This window comes from Dipodomys spectabilis, unplaced genomic scaffold (assembly GCF_019054845.1).
Source record: "Dipodomys spectabilis isolate Male_0828 unplaced genomic scaffold, ASM1905484v1 ptg000147l, whole genome shotgun sequence".
Lineage (NCBI taxonomy): Eukaryota > Metazoa > Chordata > Mammalia > Rodentia > Heteromyidae > Dipodomys > Dipodomys spectabilis.
In genome coordinates this window covers 19,549,778-19,568,808 of record NW_024870824.1, presented here as the reverse complement: position 1 = coordinate 19,568,808, position 19,031 = coordinate 19,549,778, and the positions used below count along the sequence as shown (strand labels likewise).

The 19,031-nt window shown below is 46.0% G+C and overlaps 1 pseudogene; it reads right to left on the bottom strand.

Annotated features, from left to right (window-relative positions):
* Positions 1-4,082: 4,082 nt before the first annotated feature.
* The window catches only part of LOC122118054, a 47,310-nt pseudogene continuing 32,361 nt past the window's right edge, over positions 4,083-19,031 (bottom strand).

The window sequence follows — 19,031 nt, the reverse complement described above, 5'->3', positions numbered from 1 at the left end:
CTGTAATTTCAATAACTTCTTGGGGCATCCTGTCTTTTAGTAGGGCAAATAAGGGCACAAGACTATCTTTAGGGACAGGAACCCATGGCAATAGCCAATTGATTTCCCCTAAAAGGCTCTGAAGTTAGGTTAAGGTCAGAGAGGCTGGAATATCCAACAAAGGCTTAAGGGGACTGGCCTAAGTCAAGGTAAGGTGGGACCCAAGCACCTTAAATGGAGGTAACTTTTGAATTTTATTGAGGGCTTTGGTAAAACCCCCCTTTTTTAATATGGCGAGAACCTGGGCCAGAAGGCTCTCCAGGTGTCCCGGGTCTTGGTGCCCCAGAATTATATCATCCATGTAGACATAGGCAAGGGAGGTATCTGAACCCAACACAGGCCCTAAAAGTGTGGCCAAGTATTGTTGGCAAAAGGCCCGGCTATTGGCCATTCCCTGTGGCAGCATGTCCATTCAAACCTCCAATCAGGCTGGAAAAAGTTAAGAGAAGGGATGGAGAAAGCAAACTTCTTGCAGCCATCTGGATGCAGGAGGATAGAAAAAAAAAATCTTTAATATCAATCACAACCAAGGCATATTCTGAAGGTATAGCAGGAGTCCAGGGCATGCCTCTTAGGAGCGTTCCCACTAGCTCCATCCTTTCATTTACCGGTTCCTAGATCTTGGAGCATATGCCAATCCCGGGAGGCTTTTTGAATAACAAATACGGGTGTGTTCCAAGGACTCATAGAAGGGCGTTTGTTCCCAAGGTTTATCTTCTGTTCCTCCACCAAAAGATGAAGGGCTACAAGTTTAGGTTTGGTCAATGGCCACTGCTCCACCCAAATAGGGCTTCCTGGTTTCCACCTAATGGGAGGTACTCGGAGGACAGTGGCCTTTAGGATTGGGGGTGCACCCAAGTGGTTCCCCTATGTTCTTCTCTGTAATTGTGAAAGTTTAAAAAAAAATCCTTTTCCTTAGCTCCCTCTAGATCCTGTTTAAACCTTTGTGCTTCTTCCCCATCCAGGATATCATCATAGGATGCTCCATGGTCTGTTCAATCTGCCCCCATGTCAATTAAGCAGTGAAACCTCTTTCCACCTATGAGAACACTCATTTTAGGGCAGAGTTGTTCCACCAGGGGGATGGTCCAATGGGCCTGGGTCGTCCTGCCACGAGGCTGCCTGAGCCTGACAGCAGAGGGGGTTCCTCCTTGAGTTAATGGGGCTGGAGGATGCCCCTCCCCTAGTTTAAAGGCTTCCCATCTAAATCAAACTTGGATCAACAATCCTTTTTCCAATGGTATCCCTTCCTGCACCTGGGGCAGGGTGTAAGGGGTGGTTTGCCCCTCTTTTTTCCCCCGGCCAGTTGGCAGGGGATTGTTGTAAACAGTCCCTCTTAAAGTGCCCCTCCAACCCACATTTAAAACAAGTCTCTCTCCCCGGTGGTCTTGGGGTTCCTTGGCCCTGGGCTGCCAGCGCCTGGATAATAGCCTCAGTCATTGCAGATGTCTAAGCCTGTAAGGCTAAAGCTAGTGATTGGGACTGGTGCTGTTGTATTCCCACATCCTGCAAGGCCACCACCCATCTGCTCAAGGAACTTTCTCTCAATCCCACGCAGGACATGAGGTGGCTGCATTCATCCCTTCCCAGACCAGTAGCTTTACAAACTGATCTTGAAGGTTCTCTGCGGGCAGCTTGCAGCTAATATTCTGTTGGACTCAGTCTACAAACTCAGCTAGAGGCTCACCAGGTTTTTGTCTCACTCCTGCTATGGGGTACTCAGTATGCCCATCATCCAGTTTGTACCACGTGGCAAGTCCAGCCTGCCTCACCTGGTCATGATACGGGCCAGGTATTGCAGCCTGTTGGATGCCAGTGGAGTACCTTTCCCCCATCCCTGTTAACATGGCATAACTAATAGCTATCTTGGGTTGAGCCTGCCGGTTATTCTCTGCCTGCACTCTGCATCCCTCCTTAAAGAAAGCACACCATTTAATAAACTGAGAACTGGTGAGGATGGCTTTGGCCACATCCAGCCAGTCCTTAGGGACACACGGGTGATAAGCAATGTCCTGTAATAGGGTCTGGGCCCAAGGAGAGTTCAGGCCATCCTCCGCCACTGCCTTGCGGAGCTCTTTAAGGTCCTTAGATTCCCATGGATACCATTCCAAGGATCTGTTAGCTCCTGGTGCCAGATTGACTGGATACGCTTGGGGAAGTGAATCCTGTGGCCTAGGGTCTGGGCTCCCAGGTGGCACTTCCCTTAAAGGGCAGGGCTCCGAGTAGATTACTTCCCCAACCCTCAGCCCCTCCATGGAAGGTCGGTAGGGGTCCTAGTCTTGCAGGTCCCTCTTGCAGGTCGCATAGGGCACCGTACCTCCCCCCCAATTGGGGGAATAGGGTGGGAGCCTAGGACCGTCAGGGGCACCTGAGTCAGAGGGGGTAACTTTCACCCTCATTTTGACTTCTACTGTGCGTGTTTCAGTGTGTTCTTGGTCGAATTTGACCCATTCCTTTTCTTTCTCCTTCCCAAGTCCTCCTTTACTCCCTCTAGGCCTAATGTTGCCTCCTCCTCCTTCTTCTGTGAAATAGCATTACCCATACTAAGGGTTTTACTTACCCTGAGAGCCCATTTAGCCTCAGCCAGTAATCTTTCCTTTAATGCCCCACGTTGGGCGCCAGATGTTAGGTCTTTGTCCATCCCACAAAAGACAGACAGGGTCCGAGGAAAGGTAAGTGCAGCCACTCACCCATTCCCCAACCTCGGATCAGACACAGCGGGGAGTCAAGTCAAGCAGGAAAACTCATTTATTAACACACAGCAAGCACTTTTTAAAGCAAAAAAGACCTGGTGGCATGGGAGGGGAGGAGAAGGAACCAATCACTGTCAAGGTCACACCCTATCATGCACCTAAGCTTCCATGGGCTGGTTATGCACTGAACGTAAAGCAAATCTGGCTCTGCCCACTCAACTCCCTCTCAGCGCCATCTTTGCTGCCCATGTGCCCTACAAGTATACACAGTTAATTTCTTGTCTTTGCCCAGTGTTAATGCTTGGGTCCGTGCCACCAGCTCAGCCCATTGGGCAGAAGTTTCAGTTGGCAAGGGCTCAACCCATATCACTCTTTCTCCATCTACCACTGCTGCCCCAGCATACCTTTTTCCTTCCTGTATGAAACTGCTCCCATCAGTGTACCAGATATAGCCCATGTCCCACAGAGGCTTGTCCTGTATATCTTTTCATACACCATGTAGGGAAGCCAGGATTTCCATACAATTGTGGAATGGAATCTTCAAGTCAGGGTCAGCTAGTAGGGTAGCTGGGTTTAGGGCAAATGTAGCCTGGAAGGTGATTCTTGGTGGGTTAATTAAGAGTCCTTGGTAATGGGTGAGCCGGGCATTGCTGAGCTGGAGGCTGTTTTAGAACTACTTCAATTGCATGGGGAGGGGGGGTGATACTGTTAGTTCCTGTCCCAAAGTTATTTTATCAGCATCCTTTACCAACAAGGCTGTGGCTGCTATCATTCACAGACAGGGTGGCCAGCCAGCCACTACAGGATCTAATATTTTGGATAGATATGCCACAGGGTGGTACCATGGCCCTAGGTACTAAACCAACACCCCCTTAGCCACTCCTTTTCTCTCATCCACATACACGTGGAAAGGCTTAGTGACATCAGGTAATCCCAGAGCGGGGGAGGGGGGGGGCTGTTAGCAGGGCCTCTTTGACTTGTTGAAAGACGTCCACCCATCTCCTGTATCCACTGCCAGGGTTATTTGTCTCTAGTAGCCTCATATAGGGGTTTGGCCATTTCTGTGAAGCCTGGGATACACAACCTGCAGAACCCTGCAGATTCCAGAAACTCTTGGACCAGGCAGGGATTCTGAGGGGTTGGTATCTTAAGTACTGTCTCTTTCCTGGCCTCCAACAGCCACCTCTGTCCCCCTTTTAAGGTGTACCCCAGGAAACTTACTTTTTGTTTGCAGATCTGGGCTTTCTTAGCAGAGGCCCGATATCCTAGTTCCCCCAATGTTTGGAGCAATGCCTTAGTTCCCTGTAGGCAGTCTTCCTCACCTTGGGCGGCAATCAGGAGGTCATCCACTTACTGCAGGACGGTTAACTCAGGATAGTTAGAGCAGAACTCACCTAGGTCTTCATGTAGAGCTTCATCGAAGATCGTGGGGGAGTTCTTGAACCCTTGGGGCAACCTTGTCAACATCAGTTGGCCACTTATTCATTCCTCTGGGTCACTCCACTCAAAGGCAAACAGATCCTGGCTCTTAGGGGGCAAGAGCAGGCAAAAGAAAGCATCTTTCAAGTCCAACACCATTTACCACTGCTGCTGTGGTGAGAGAGAGCTAAGAAGCATGTATGGGTTAGGAACAGTAGGATGAATGTTCATTACTCTCTTGTTTACCTCTCCCAAGTCCTGCACTGGATGGTAGTCATTGGAATGAGTCTTTCAGACAGGCAACAGAGAGGTGTTCCATGATGACTGGCAGGGTCTCAATATTCCTAATTCCCGAAGTCGTCGGATGTGAGGGGTTATTCCCATCCGTGCCTCTCGGGTCATAGGGTACTGACGAACCCTGACAGGGTCAGCTCTGGGTTTTAGTTCCACATAGATTGCTGGTCTATGTCTGGCTAACCTCATTCCTCCAGTCTCGGCCCAAGCCTCAGGAAATTCCCGCAACCATTGATTTAGGTTGCCGTCAGGAGTCCAGGGCTGCTGGTACAGACGATACTTGTCCTCTAGCATGAGGGTCAGGACCTGGATGGGGTGTCCAGTATTACAGCCCAGTCCGATTGAAAATGTATCTGGGCTCCAACTTTACTGAGGAGATCTCTGCCCAGCAACGGGTAGGGACACTCGGGGATAACTAAGAACGAGTGGGATACCTGGCCCACACCAAGGTCCACCGTTCTTCGGGTAGTTTATTGACATTTATTCATCCCAGTGGCCCCTTGTACCAGGATGCTTTTTCAGAGAGTCTGCCAAAGGAGCTTAAGGAGCACAGAGTGTTGGGCCACTGTACCCACCAGGAAATCCACTGAAGTCCCTTCCACCTTAAGCATTATCCTAGGTTTGGGGAAGGGAGCCAAACCCCCACCTCCCTATTCTAACGGTCAGAATCTCTAACGGTCAGAACAGCGGGAGGCTTTGCTGGCAGCCGTTTTTCCTGGAGTCCTTCCTCTTTTTTGGACAGTTTTTAGCCCGGTGTCCTTCCTCCTTGCAATAAGCCCATTGGTCCTTGCTCACAACTATGCGTCTATGGCATCTGAAGTCAGGACCCGTTGCCCCTGTTGCAGCAACCAACACTCAGGCCATAGCCTTTGCCTGTCTCTTCTCTGGAGGATCCCTATTGTTAAATACAGGCTGGGCTGTGCATAATAGTCCAGGGATGTTTTGGCCTTCTAAATCTTCTATTTTTTGTAACTTTTTCTTGATATCCAGGGCTGCCTGATTAACAAAGGCCATGACCACTGCTGCCTGATTTTTCCAGTGCCTCTGGGTTCATAGGGGTGAACTGCCTAAAGGCCTCCATTAACCTTTCCAAATAAGCTGCAGGGGTCTCTTCTCTTCCCTGTAATACCTCATAAACTTTGGCCAAATTAGTAGGTTTTTGGGCTACAGCCCGGAGACCGGCCATTAGAGTCTGGCGACAGACCCAGAGCCTCTCCTTACCTTGAGGGGTGTTGTAATTCCATTGGTCGTCCAGTGGACACTCACGGGGAAGGCAGGATTAATCGTGGGACAACCGTCCTCCCCAGGAACTAGTTTCCTGGCTTCTACCTGAATCTGCTCTCTCTCCACCTTAGTGAAGAGGATGCGGAGCAATTGCTGATAGTCTTCCCAAGTGGGCTGGTGAGTAAACATTACACTATCTAGAAGGGTAATTAAGTCCTTAGGGTTTTCAGAAAACTGGGCATTCTGATTTTTCCAGTTATACAAATCACTAGTGGCAAAAGGCCAGTATTGGAGTCTCGGGAGTCTGGTGTAATCGGGATGCCCGAACTCCCGAAATGGGAGAGCTACTGTGGTATCTGGTTGTTAGGGACTGACAGTACGTGTCCGTCCTCACTACTCCCACCAGTCCCTCCAGTCCTCCCACTGCTCCCTCATCCAGCATCGACAGAGCCTGGGCTCAGGGGCAATGGGGGGTGGCAGGTACAGCGGGGGTCAACAAGAAGGGAATGACTTGCTTGATTCCTGCTGCAGGACCAGATAGAAAGGGGTAGAGAGGGATCAAACAGGTCTTCCGGACTCCTCTTTCATGGCCAGAATCTTATGGGATACTGATTCCGGGGGAATCAGGAAAAAAGGGTTAACCAGGAGGGGGGGGGGGGGTCCTCTACTAAGTTTCTCCAGACAAGAATATAGGGGATCTTGTCAGGGTGCCCCTTGCATCCTGGAAGGAAAATTTTGGTCTGGACCTGCCGGATAAGGCTCAAATGAAACGACCCCTCCCGGGACCACCCCACACTGAGGGTGGGCCATTCAGAGGAACAGAAAGTTATCAATTTGCCTTTCTTAATCTTGATGCTCAGGGAGTTACCCGGATCTTTAACATCCTTAAAATGGTCAGTTAGAATATTCAGGGGAAGCCGGGCGCTGGTGGCTCACGCCTGTAATCCTAGCTACTCAGGAGGCTGAGATCTGAGGATCGCGGTTCAAAGCCAGCCCGGGCAGGAGAGACTGTGAGCCTCCTATCTCCAATAAACCACCAGAAAACCGGAAGTGGTGCTGTAGCTCAAGTGGTAGAGCGCTCGCCTTGAGCTGAAGAGCTGAGGGACAGCGCCCAGGCCCAGAGTTCAAGTCCCACGACCGACAAAAAAAAAAAGAATATTCAGGGGAGTGGTGTGATTCTGTCCCATCTTGCAAAATGGTGCTCTTCCTGTCCAATCAGACACTCAATGCAGGGACAAAAGAAAAAAGTTGGTACAAGATACTGAGAGCGGAGAACCTGACCCGAAAGTCGTTTTCCCAAGTGAGTCCTTGTTAATTCTGACTGAATTTCTGCGAAAATTCAAAAGTATAAAGGGAAGATTATAATTTGGAGGCATTCAATTTAAAGGTTTCAATAACATGCCACAACTAATCCTAAAAGAAAAAGTGACAGACAAAAAGACAGCCAGCCAATTCTCCCACAGACCTGAAACACACTGGAACGGTCTCTGACAGTGGCCAGGGTCTTTCTTTTTTTTTTAATTTTAATTTTTATTTTTTGTGAGCATACTGTACAGAGGGGTTACAATTACATGGGCAAGATAACAAGTACATTTCTTATCAAGCATTGCAGCCTCCTCCTTTGTTTACCCTTCACATCCCTTCCCAGCCTCCCCCGCCCCCCCCACCCAATCACCCCCCACCCCCACCCCCGCACCAAAGTTGTAAAGCTTGTTTTCGACATGACAACTTGTACTTCTCATAGTTGCAACGGGTCCACCTGTATCCTTAAACGACTAAGTGGCCAGGGTCTTTCAAAGGCTGGGACTCCTGACCAGTCGAGCCAGCCAGAATCCTGGGGGGAATGATTTCTCCCACCAGGGTGTTGGAGGGATTTTAAAACATGAATAACAAGCAGAGCACTCAACACAAAGACACAATTTAAGACAAAGACAGGCTGTGTCCTGTAAATTGCCAAACCAAAAGTGCCAGACTACAGACCGAGAGTTTCCCCCAAAAAATGTCCACACTAAACAGCAATTTACCCAGATGGGGTATGGAGACGTCTCCCATAGACCTCTTTGGCAGTCTTTTAGCACATCCGCAAAGACTCTTTGCCAACCAGAATTTAGAATCTGCAGGCAACCAGAAATACAGATAAAATACAGAGTGGCAATACCTTAACTTACCGGCCGGGTTTTCACGACTCTGTGGTGGGAATCCCAGAGGAGCTCCCAGGAATGTAATACACGGACTCGGGACCCCCGAAAGACCACCAGAGACCACGACCAATGCAAACAGCAAAAGAGTCATTTATTTGCAAGCTCAAGCTTGGTCCTCTGTGCACTCAGCAACTGGTGATGCTAAAAGGCCCCGAACCTAAAATCAGCATAATATTTTAGGGGGTTTCCACACAAGCAGTTACACAATTGGTAGATTTTTACAGAGGTTATACTATTGATCCACGTTTGATGGTTTGATGGTTGTAAACCCATTCTATTCTGTTCCTGGAACACCTGGTACTTTTAGCAGTTGTTCTACTTTCTCCTGACTAGTTGTTGCTAGGGGTAGACAGGGTTGATGGCTATCTGTGGTTTTTCTGAAAATTGTTTTTCTTTCTCTTAGGGTTATTCTAAGAGCAGCCTAGTACAAGATGGTGGGGCCAGTCTCAAAATGGAGTTACTTTGGCTCTTCAGAGGTAAATATGTATAGTAATGATTTCTATAATGTATATAAATGTTCTATAATAATGTAAATCCTCCTCAAGAAAGAAAAAAAAAACCTTTAATTTTTAATTTGCCTATAAACACACACACACACACACACACACACACACACACACACATGCACACACACATGTACATTCATAAAGTTATTCCTAGCACAAGACTCTGGCTATAGAAATGAAAATAGAAATATACACAATCATGTAGTAATGTCAAAAGTCAGCTCTAAAGTTTGATTATGGTTTAAGGACACAGTTCTTTGTTGAGATTACATTATCCTTCCTTAAAGTTTGATGGCTATGATAGTTAATCAATTTTGTGCTTTAGAGATACCGCTCCATCTACCTATCCAGAAGTTAGCAGACAACTGCAAAGGACATACTTCCCCAATTCACAGAGGTTAACAAGAATGAGGTTTAATCAGTCTTGTCATCACTACAGAAACAAACATTGGATTAAAAATGAAAGTGATAGAGACCAGTAAAGATGGTGGAGTGAAATTGGGAATAACTTAAGGTCTCGCTTTTTTTTTTTTTCAAAATTTTTATTGTGATTAAGTGGTTACATAATTTCCCAAATTTCACAGTATTGTGGGATAGTGATGCTTAGTTAAAGGCACCAGCACATTCTAACTTTCCTGGAGCAAATTGTCTATCACGGTCTATAACATTTATGAGTTCTATGAGCTTTGCAATACAGTTATTTCTTCCACATTGGGTGGTATGTACATTTCTTTTGTTTTGCATAGCATCAGCTGTTCCCTCTTTTCCACTTGTTCCCTCCCTCCCATCACTGCCATTAAGTTGCTTAGTTCATTTTGGTCAATGTCCAGTGCAGCTGATGGGTCCCGCTGTTATATGTTTTTCCCTGATTCCCTCTAGTTCTGTGTTGTCTTCCTGGTTCCCCTCTGGTGTACACATATATACCATACATGTGATTAGCACTTAAGCTCTTTCTTACCAAGCAGAGATTTAGGGTCTCAGGGAGGCAATCCATATCTGAAGACTGACACCAAGTAAACTATAATTATACAGAGCTATACACTAAAAGAGATTAAACTGCTTGCATAAGTAGACAGAAACCTGCCTAGAGGCATCAGTGAGGCAGTGTAGCACCATGTCTATGACAGGTGATACCCTCAGTGAGGAATTTAAAGAACCCCATGGGAAAAAGCAGGAATGGGAATGCATAGCCAAGTCAGCCACTGTCAGATGCAAAGACAATTAACCACACCATGGGACAGTCTGAAGCAACACCAGGAACCAGGAATACCATAACAAAGATATCTCCCCACCAGCAGTACAGGATTGGGCCAGGAACACCTTTCCCTACCTGAGAAGTATGCCATGTTTGAAAGTAGCAAAGAGGCTGTCAGAGCACCTGGGTGGAAACAATTGTTGGAGAGGAGGTGCCATTTTTGAAAGGGGCAAAGGAATCTTATATCCTAGTACCACCCCCTCTGTGCCAGTGAACAAAGGATCAGCAGGAGGCAACCTTGCCCCAAAGCAGTAAACAAGGACAAGTCAGCATTCAAGCCAAATTCTAGCCTGGCCTGCAGCCAGCCATGCATCTTAGAATTACAAAAATGAAAGTCTCTAAAATCTGACTGCAAAAACACCCACAGGTCTTAAAAACCTAGTGCATTTCCAGACTGTCTTGAGAGTGGAAACTTAGGTACTACCCAACCCCACCTCCCCTCACCTGTATATTAAGGAACTCTACAGATTCCAGTTATCCCTCAGCCCCAAACACTCTACAGAACCTAGGCTACAGATAAAAGCCACTTCCTACCTGTGAACTAAGGAACTCCACTTCTCCAGTACTGCCTAATCTAGGCTGGGAGGACAGTTGCATAGACTCCTCTTTTGTAAGGCAGAGTGTTGTTTTTCTGGTCACTCAGACAAACTGATTAGTGAGTTAATCTTTTTCTCTTTAATTTATAAGCTACAGATAGGCCTTAAAAACCTATTTCCCAATTGTTCTCAGAGTGGGAATCTGGGCAACAGCGTCCTTTTGATTTTCACCAAAATGCTTCTAGTTGCAAAATAGCATAGAAATCAAATCAAGTCATTCATTTGTTCATACACCCCTTGTGGTCTGACTTGTGTGGATTAACATTACTGGCAGGTGGAAGAGAACACAAATAACATTCAAGAGGGCAAAGGGTCAGGGTGATGTAAAAGTCTGAGCTTCTGTGATCTGAGGTGGCTCGTGCCTTCCATTCCAAATCAGCAGGCTTTAGTCATGTGTGATGGAACTAGACAGGGATCCCATCTACCTTCAAAAAGGTGGGGGTGGTCAGGATGACAATATAGGGCGCCTTCTAGGCAGGAGTGAGGACATCTTTCACAAACAACTTTTTTTTATGAGTCATGGGGCTTGAACTCTGGACCTGGGCAGTGTCTTTCAGCGGTTCAGCCAAAGGTGAGTGCTCTACCACTTGAGCCACAGAGCTACTTCCATTTTTCTGGTGGTTAATTGGAGATAAAAGTCTCATGGACTTTACTGCCCAAGCTGGCTTTGAACCACAATCTTCAGATCTCAGCCTCCTGACTAGCTAGGATTACAGGCATAAGCCACCAGCCCCCAGCTTTTGACAAACTTCTTAACCCAAAAGAAATCTCTAGGTTGGAAAGATGGTCTGGATCCAATCTGGGTAGAGGTAGAGTCTCCCAGAACTGTTTATGCACTTCCCTGCTGAGTGTCCTGTAAATTTGGCAAAACCTTGAGTAAGGAAAGATTATTAAGTTCAGCCAATTTTGCAGCAAAGTAAGGGAGGGGGCCTCCCAAATATTTAAAATGGGGTAACCCCTGACCTATATGGAGTACATTGAGTTTTTAATAAAAAACAGCAGTAAAAGATTGGCCCAGTCTTCACTGGTCTCTACAGTGAATTTAGTTAAGGTTTCCTTAAAAATCTGATTCATCCATTCAACTTGCCCTGAACTCTGAGGTCAATAGGCACAATGCAGTTTCCAATTAACATTTAAGTCTTTTCCCACTTGTTGGGAAATCTTTGCTATAAAATCTGGACCATTATCAGATTCTAAGGTTAAGAGAAAGCCAAATTGGGGCATATTTCCATGCAATAGCTGTTTTCTGTCTTGTGAGAAACACTTCTACCCTCCCTGAAAAGTTATCAATAAACATTAGCAGATACTTATATCCTAAGCCAGAGGACTTAACTTCAGTGAAGTCTATTTCCCAGTGTTTCCCTGGGACACTTCCTTGGGTTCTTACTCCTGAAGGCAGGTTCTTACCCTGTCTTACATTTATCTGAGCACACATAGGGCACCTAACGATTACTACTTCAACTATCTGTTCTAATTTAGAACAAAATAATGCCCCTTAAAGAAGGCTTAGTTATTCTCAGGTGTGTTACTTGGTGTATCTGGTCACTTAAGGTTCTACCCAGAACTTTGAGTAGGATCCATCTGGGAGGATCCACCACCCTTTGGAGTTTTGTTTTCCATCCACTGTCTTGGCTAGAAATTCCTCTTCCCCTGAGTACACTGGCTTATAGATAGCAGACTGGGGTCAGGAATAGTTAATAGAATATCTAGGGGCTCCACTGGTTTTAAAGCCACTTCTCGAGCATCTGCGAGTTCCTTCAGCTTCCACCAAATCTCCTTTCTGATGCCCTAGGAAATGCACAGAGCAAGAACTTTTGCTAACAAGATTGCCTCCAGACAGGAGGCAATCTTCCCTGTTTTTTTGAAGGTTTTCCCTGCAGAGGTGAGTAAGCTAGATGGCTGCGTGAATGTGGGCCCTGGCAAAGGTAGTAGATGGTCACAGTTTGAGCCTTTGCCAATCAAAAGGCAATTAACTCTGCCCATTGGGCAGAGGTCCCATGGGGGAAGGCTTGAGCCCAAATGAATTGATCTAAAGTCACCACTGCAACTCCTCTATACCTCACCCCCTCCTGCACAGAGCTGCTGCCATCAGTGAAAAGTATTGCCTTTGTTTCATCCAGTGGAACATCAGTCAAATCAGGGCTATCCAGCTGAATCAAATCCATCACACCTAAACAGTCATGTAAAAGTATAGTGGGGTCATCATCTGGCAAGAGGTTAGCTGGATTTATTGCCTGGGTTTTGCTAAACCATACTGAAAGGATCCATCACATCTATGCCAGGGGACCACACAGAGGCAGGCAGGCAAGCACAGGAGAAAGATTATTACAAGGTTTATTAGAGGAGCCATATTTGCCCTGGAGAGAGAGCACATGGCAGCCTCCACTATCTAGGAAGCAGCAGGGTCTGGGCAGAGAAAGGGAGGGGCCAGATGTATGGCAGGAACTCCTGGGCAGGGAGGAGCTCAGGTCTGGGTGGAGCTGAGGACCAAAGGTGGGCATAATACTTACATTCCCTGCTCTGTTGTTTAATAAAAATAAGGGGTACCAGGCCGAGGGGTAGGGACAGAGGTTGTTTCTTCTGGAGCTACTTCCTGCTGTAAAGGGGCAAAGTAGTCAGGGGTCTCTGCTTTGTTGCTCAGCTGGGTACTGTCCAAGAAGCATCTGCTTGACAGTGGTTGATAAAGGTCCTCCTTTTTCCATGACAATAGTTATCTAAAATGCAAGACAATTAATAAAAGGCAAAAAATTGTTGTTAGTACCGCAAGAGAGGAATATGCCATGGAGGGATTGATTCCCAGAAGGAGCTATCATAGACTGGAAATTGACTTTTCTGTCTCGAATTGGAGACATAATATGGTACCTGACTCCTGGCATCCTGGAGGAGGAGAAGTCAGACTTTTCCTGCTTTAGGATCACAGTAACCTTAAGGGGAGGTAGCAGAGTTATTTAAAGATACCAGAGTCAACAGGTGTCATGGGCTCTTTTGACTACTTCCTGCAGGCCTGGGAATCCCTGGAGCTGGGGTCTATAGGATCCCAGTCTGAACTGGGCTATGTAGGGCAGTGTAAGTGATGTCTCCAGTTGCCTGAAGGAACAGGATGGCCTTGACTTATTCCCAGGTGGTATCCTGGGCTGGGGATGTTATCCTGTTGAAAGAGACTTTTGGAAAGATCGGTCAAAAAGCTGACAAACTGACAAGGTCAGTTAACATGAATGACATAGGAGAACACACATTGGCCATGGCCTGGAAATGTTCCATCTAGAATATCAGCCCAATTGCAGCCTGTTACAGGGAAGGAGGAATAACTGGACTCCAGGCAAGGAAGGCAGGATGCGGATGTCTAGGGTCTTTTGGGCAACTGGGTAGGGGAGAGCATAATGGACTGATTGGGAGTATACCAGTCAGAAGCTATTATAAACACAAATAGCAGGTGACAACGGTAAGGCTGTTAGCTTTCTGTCCAGTGAGAAAGTATGGACTTTAGGTGGGCAAGCACTATTTCTCTTGATCTCCCAACTCTAATTAATTTTGCAAGGGTAAGTATGAACTGACTCCCTTTAGGATGTCATCTCCTCTTACTCCTCGCCATGGTTTTCCATTGTCAGGACTGACTTTGTCGTGGTGGATGTCTCAGCATCCTTTGCTGGGATAGCTTGTCCCAGTTGGCATTTACTGGGTTTGGACTCAAGGCCTGGGCACTGTCCCTGAGTACTTCTGCTCAAGGCTAGTACTCTACCACTTCAGAGTCACAATGTCCAACCTTCGGCTGGATACTTAGAGGTCAGTCTCGAGCCATACCTTTAGCTTGGCTCAGTGCTGATTAGCTGAGAGATGGAGTTTTAGAAAGATTCTTCGTGCCTGGGATGGCTTTGAACTGTGACAAAAGGAGTCTTTGTTACAAAAGTCCTTTTTATTTCCAATTAAGCAACAAGGAGATCAATGAGATAGAGGTTACCTATAACTTGTTAACAATTGACTAACAATTACTTGCCAGAGTTTTCTAATAAAACCCAGTAGATGTTTTTTAAACTGGGACTAATTGGCACTCTAAGTACTGCCCATTATGTCTGGGTAGCCTGTTTAAAGTGCTTTATATCTTGGGCTACAGCAGGGTAGCCTGTTTAACACTCTGGTTTTAAAAGCATTTTTCTGGCTGGCTAAGGAACCTCATTTCTAGTAGCCACAACAATGCCTACCTGTGTAGGCCTGTAGACAGATATCAATAAGGGCATAATCTCAAGTCTCAAACTTTTTCTTAACAGATGAATTTACTAAACACTCTTTATGGTAATCCTAATTTGTATTCTTGGACTTTAAAGAAAACTTTAAGACAATTTTAATCTTAAACTTTTCTTTCTCTGAGAGACCAGCCACTCCCGACCACTTCCCAAATTTTTCAAAGGGGACTCCATTTTTAATCCCTTTTTCTAAAGTTAGTTTAATTTGAATTTAAATGCTGCATTGAAACATTGGGCTATACCCTTTACCCCTTGGCTGAAAGTTTAAACTGGCCATATTTTTTTCTACAGTCTGAGTTACCTTTAGGAAATTTCCAGTTTTTCTTAATGTACTAGCATTGTAGCATCTCTTTTCCTTTAGAAATATATAGAATAGCATAGAAGTCAACTTATATTCTTTGCTCATAAACCCCTTGCAGTCTAACTTGTGGGGATCGACATTACAGAAACAAATATCTGAGGTGGCTTGTGTTTTACCCCAAATTATCAGGCTTTTGGTTATGTGTGATGGAGAAAGGCCAGAGTCTGGTTGAGTTTTTGGCATCTGCCAGTGTGTATGAACTGTTACACCTCCTGCTGGTTACCTGCAAAATTTTCTACATATACTGGTTAAATACCTCGTTTACACTGGCTTTTGCAGGCTGGTGCCACTGGTTTCACTCTGGCCCCTTGATCAGCACACAGGGGAGAAAACAGAGAATTATACCCTTAGCCTTAGTTTGCTAGCCATAGTCAGAGGTACAATATTTTATTTAACTCTTAGCATAGATGGACATGGGAATGACATAAATCACAGCCAACTTAATTACCAATTTCATTTACTTTGCAAAGGAAGCCATCTTTTCTGACTCCTTTCCCAGGGCCTTTTAAAACTGTGATTTTTCTGTGGCTTATAGTCAGGTCACAAAGTTTTAAAGCACTTTAGATTAAACCACAGCTTCCATTGACAAAGATTTTTTAGTAAGCACAATACTTGGTAACCTTGAAAACATAACCATTTATATATAGACAAGCAGACAGACAGACAAACAAGTTTGTGCACAGATTATAGAGCATGCTTTGATTTTAAAATAGGCCGTTTTGTGTTTTTTGGAATTACTTTGCCTAATTATGATGGAACCACGTGGTCACAAAACTTTGCCAACAACAAACTTTTAGTAAACAGGAGACAAGACATAAACAGACACGTGACATGATAGAATGGCACCACTGATCAGGTTGGGAGGGTTAGAATCAAGTTGAGTTGGCGTGAAATCGTGTTGGTGTGAAATAGCAGCTAAGCTACCCTAATGCTAAGATGGCACATTTGCCACATGGTCAATGCTAGAGAAAGCTGAAGATTTTGACAGCAAATGTGCATTGCTTTTGGCACACATGGAGCTTCAAGTTCCACTCCCCACTACAAAGGCAGAGGAGGGGGCCCACAGATGAGGGGATGCCTCACAGGGGAGGTCACAAAGGGGGTGCCTCACAGGGGAGGCTGCAGAGGGGGTGCCTGGTGGAGGAGGGGGCCTTATGGGGAGTGGGCCAGCAGAGGAGGAGTTTAAACTTAAACTCATCCATACTTTTACCTTCAGTTGGAAGGGAGAGGTTAAGAGAGAGAGAGAGAGAGAGAGAGAGAGAGAGAGAGAGAGAGAGAGATCTACCTGCCTGAGCACTCACATAAGTGGAGTTTTAAATTTGGGGCCAAATTTTTTTTGCAAGGAAATTTAGTTCTGTCTCTTTCCATGGTAAGTGATGTGGAACCAAACTCTGACTGCAAGTGTCCCCAGCAGTGAATTTGGCTCAAAAGTGGGAATGTCCTTCAGTCATGGAGGCCATCAGCTAGATATTTGCCCAAGTTTTTGGGGAGGAGTTTCTGAGACCCACCCCCCAACAGGCTAGGAGCCTGCACAATCATTTACCTGAAGGACTTAATTAGCCAGTGTTGGGCAGTAAGTAGAGTGCTTGGTCAGGAGGAAGTTACCTTGTTGGTGTAGAATCTCAGGCGAGGTCCTGAGGAAGCTGGTCAGACCATATCCAAAGTGGAGGGTGGGGAGCAAATCCATCGGGGAGCCTATCCCTTCACAAACACAGGTCTAACAGCAGTTCCTGATACTGAGTAATCCTAGCATTTGACAGTTACCACTTGGTATGCTGTGATGTAGAGTTTCAACTGCATGTGATGCAATAAATGAAAGTTCCTGCCCCATAGTCAATTTATCAGCCTCTTCTGCTGTGGTGGCTATGGCTCAAAGAAAAGTGGGACATCCTGAAGCCACAGGGTCTAGCCTTTTTGACATATAGGCCACTGTCCTGTGCCAAAGTCTGTTCTAAAGTCTGTGTTAGGACCCCATTTGCCACAGCTTTTATCTCATGGATGAACAAATGGAAAGGTTTAGTGATATAAGGCAGAGCCAAAGCCGGGGCTGAAATGAGTAACTGTTTAAGTTGCATGAAAGCTTCCTGCTCAATGTCTGTCCAGGCTAGGGCTTGATTTCCCCTGACAATTTCTACAAAGCCTAGAATCCACAAGTGGCAATATCCCACGCCCTCCAAGAACTCATGTGCCTACCTCTTGATCTTATGCACTGGAATTTTCATGATGGCTTAAATATAGCTTTTCGATAAAGCCCATTTACCTTGTTGGAGGATGTATCCCAAATAAGTTTCAGTCATTACATTGACCTGAGCTTTCTTGGCAGAGACATGATAGCCAAGGGTCTAGAGAGTATCCAGGAGGTCCTCAGTGGTGACCCAGTATTGGACATCCACATCTGTGGCCAGGAGCAGATAGATCATCCAGACACTAGAGCAGGGTTCATCCGGGTTGCTCCAGTGGAATGTTGTTTAAGTCCTGATTTAAGGCTTCATCAAATAGGGTGGGAGAATTTTTGAAGCCTGGGGAAGCGTGGTCAAGGTCAATTGACCTGAGAATCCTGCTCTATGGTCTGTCCACTCAAAAGTGAGTGTGGGCTGACTGACTGGAATGTTGAAGAAGGAATCCTTTAAGTCCAGGACTGTGTAGAAATGAAGAGCTGGAGATAAGAGCCTCGGTAAAGTATAGGGGTTGGGAACAGTCAGTAGTATTGTCTCAACCCTCTTATTTACTTCCCTCAAATCCTGTACAAGCCAATAGTCTTTAGTTCCTGGCTTCTGTACTGGAAGAAAGAGTTTCAAGGCAAGTGGCATGGAACTAGGATTCCTGCTTTGAGGAACCTTGAAATGTGGGGGCAATTCCTTTTCTTTGCCTCTAGGCCCATGAGATACTGTCTTACCTGTATGAGAGTGGCATCTGATGTCAACTGCACCACCACTGGTGCTGGTTGTTGTACCAGTCATGGAGGATTGGTCTCAGCCCAATGCTGATACCATTTTTTTAGTTCCTGGAGATAAGTTGCTGGCTGCTCTCCTTTCAAGTCCTACTCCTATAACAAATATTCTTCTGACAAGGGATAAAGTCAAAAGAATTCAACCTGGCAGGGAAGCTTCTTTGTCTGCTTGGGTGGTGAAGTGAGCTCTGTCCTCCTCAAAAGAAATAGTAACCTATAATTTCAAAGGAGATCTCAGCCCAACAGGAAATAAGGGCATTCCAGAATTTTTTTTTAAAGGAGTGTGTTTTGGCATTTCCCTCCACCCCCCAAATCCAGAGTTCTATCGAAGTCCTTGGGCAAACAACAGATTTTCCAATTGCCCCTTGGATAAGTGTCTTTTGGGAAATTGTAACTCCCATAGGGGATATTAGCATTGAATGAGCAGTTCCAGAGTCCACCAAAAAGTCCACTGGGCAGCACACAATTTTAAGAGTTACCTTGGGTTCCTGGGGGCTCATATGAATAGAATCCAGGTCCTGTCAATCTTCCAGCATTCTAAGAACTCTTTCTCTTCATTCCTGAGCCTTTCTTTGGGGACATTCATTTTTCCAATATCCTCTCTTTTTACAGTAAGCATGCTGATTTTTATTTTTGTTGGTGATGGAGCTTGAACTCTGGGCCTGGGCACTGTCTCTCAGCTCTTCAGCTCAAGGCTAGTGCTCTACCACTTGAACCACAGTGCCACTTCCAGTTTTCTAGTGGTTAATTGGAGATGAGTCTCATGGACTTTCCTGCTCAGGCTGGTTTTGAACCATGATCCTCAGATCTCAGCCTCCTGAGTGTAAGGTCTGAACAGGGACACCTCCCTCCTTCTTGGCTAAGTTTCTGCCCAGTATCTGTTACCTAGGTACCTTCCCCTCCTGCTAGGTCACATCCTGGGCCACCTCTGGTCATATGCCTCCCATCTGACCTTAGGAGGGTCCCAGACCCTGAGGACACATCTAGATCCAGTGTGACCACACCTTTCCCCCACCTGGCCACACCTCTTCCTGTCCCTGGCCTAGAGAAGTCTTGGCCCAGAGGTGGATCCCCCCCCCACCTTTCCTTTTCAGCCATGCTTCACCACCATACATGGTGGGGGCAGCAGTTCAGTAAATAAACTTCTTTTCCTGCCTGAATATTTCGTGGGGTTCTCTTCATCAGCTACCTAATGAAACCTACCTATTTAATATACCTTACACTGAGTAGCTAGGATTACAAGCATAAGCCT